Here is a 2296-nt window from a genome sequence, read left to right as displayed (position 1 = left end):
CCAATTTATGAGGAAAACCATAGTTAGGAAGGCCTCATCCCAAAATTTCAAGGGCATGGAGGCATGAGCAACGAGAGATAATCCAACCTCTACAATATGTCGGTGTTTACGCTCAGTGGAGCCATTCTGTTGGTGGGCGTGAGGGCAAGAAACATGATGAGTGATCCCAACACGCTTGAAAAAAGAATTGAGGGATTGGTATTCACCACCCCAATCGGTTTGGATAGCTAGGATTTTTCGATCAAATTGTCTTTCCACAAGTTGCTGAAAATCACGAAAGCATTGAAACACTTCAGATTTATGGCACAAAACATAAATCCAGGTAAACTTGCTGTAATCATCAATAAAGCTAACATAATAATTGTTTCGTCCAATTAAAGTTGGAGTAGGTCCCCATACATTAGAAAAAATGAGATCCATTGGGCTAGTTGACACACTAGTAGATCGTGGATAAGGAAACTGATGACTTTTGCCTCATTTGCATGCATTGCAAACAGCATGTTTATTCGAATTGCTAACAAAAGGAAGTTTGTGGCCACTTAGAATCTGCTGGACTACTTGAGTGGAAGTATGACCTAGCCTAGAATGCCACAATGACATGGATGGCTTGACAGCACTCAAGACTTGTTTATTCGGTGATGACCTATCTAATGACGATTGCAGGGGGTAGAGGCCTCCTTCAAATCAACCTCCAAGGAGCGTCCTCTTGGTCCCTTGATCCTTGATGAAAAAATGATTGGGATGAAATTCAAGAAAGGCATTATTGTCACATGCTAGCCGATTGATAGATATTAAACTTTTGTTAGCTTTAGGAACATGAAGTATGTTGTTTAGATGGATATTACTAGTATGGGAATGCAAAGTGCTATGACAGACATGATCAATTTCCATACCTATCCTATTGGCGGTGCGGACGTGTTCATTGCCGGAGTACTTGTCGCAGATAGTCAGCTTCTCAAGTTCACCGATGATGTGATCCATGGCCCCAGAGTCCATGTACCAATTGGTATTGACTCCATATGACGTAGTGGTTGACGCGATGGTCTTTTGCAGAGGGCTGGTGAACGATGCGTCAAACCGCTTGAAGTAGTGGAGGATGGTGTGGCCATCCTTACCATAGAGCTGGCAGATGATTGGAGCAGAAGTCGAGCCCTCAGAGTAGCCACCACCGCTGTGCCCCCCTTCTGGTTGCACCCACCACCACCGCCATGGCTGAAATCATTGTGGCCATGAGAGTTGTTGCTGCCACCACGGCCACCGTGGGACGCCATGTTCACGGAAGACTGAGAACCTCCACCGCCATGCAGCTCCATTCTCTGCTCAAAGCTAACAAATTGAGTGTACAACTCACCAACAGATATGGGTTCAACCCTAGCGGCAACGACAGACATCACCGGGTTGAAGTCAAGGTCCAGGCCAGTAAGGATGTAGGAGACCAACTCCTCATCCTCCAGTCGTTGTCCCGCAGATGCCATCTCATCTGCGAGAGACTTCATTTTCATGAAGTACTCACTGATCCAAGACTCGCCCTTAGAAGCAGTGGCCAGCGCCATCCTTATGCTGGTTAGACGTGCTAGCGATTGCGACATGTACATCCCTTCGATTGTGGTCCATGCCGCAGCAGCGGTCTCGGCCGTCGAGACTTGCAATAGAATTTCACGGGAGAGGGACATGAGTAGATAGCGCAGGACCTACTAGTCCTTGGCCACCCAATCTGTGTACTCCTTATTTAGGATTAGAGCGGTTTCCTTGTCATTGTGCTCCTCCTTCTTCCCTAGAAGGAACTTCGGGGGCGGCTGCGCTGAGGGGTCGAGGTAGACGGCCATCTATGCCCCCCTGATCAAGGAGAGGACCTATGCTCGCCATAGGGGATGATTTGCGTGGGTCAACTTCTCGCTGATGGGAGCAAACCCTTGGTAGAGCACAGCAGACTGCACGGAGGAGGAAGAAGCCATGGCTCAAGTCCATGAGGAAGAAGCCTCTAGATACCATGTAAAGAATAGGGTTAACAAGATGCCTCTCCCTAAGGGTCTCGACTTCGTGTTTATAGGACTAGGAACAGCCCCTGTTGTAGCTTGTACACTTCAAGTTACAAGGGATAGACTCAACAACCTAATAATATCTCCTAACTTCATGTACAAGATGCAGCACATGTTCCTCACAACTATGCCCCAGCTAACAAACCCTATTGGGCTAACTAGTTCCGCTAACAGTAGATACATAGCAAAATGGATGTACCAAAAAAGTTAAAGCGACTTATAATTTGGAATGGAGGGAGTATAAGATAAAAACATTA

The 2296-nt window shown here is 46.6% G+C and overlaps 1 non-coding gene across 1 annotated transcript; it reads right to left on the bottom strand.

The window, feature by feature from the left end:
* Positions 1–1318: 1318 nt before the first annotated feature.
* Positions 1319–1457, bottom strand: LOC136455731 (small nucleolar RNA Z247). The gene has a single exon (XR_010759205.1). It is a non-coding gene; the product is annotated as a small nucleolar RNA Z247 (small nucleolar RNA).
* Between the last annotated feature and the right edge of the window lie 839 nt (positions 1458–2296).

The sequence above is a fragment of the Miscanthus floridulus genome, chromosome 5 (genome assembly GCF_019320115.1).
Source record: "Miscanthus floridulus cultivar M001 chromosome 5, ASM1932011v1, whole genome shotgun sequence".
Taxonomy (NCBI): domain Eukaryota; kingdom Viridiplantae; phylum Streptophyta; class Magnoliopsida; order Poales; family Poaceae; genus Miscanthus; species Miscanthus floridulus.
This window is presented reverse-complemented; position numbering and strand designations above follow the sequence as displayed.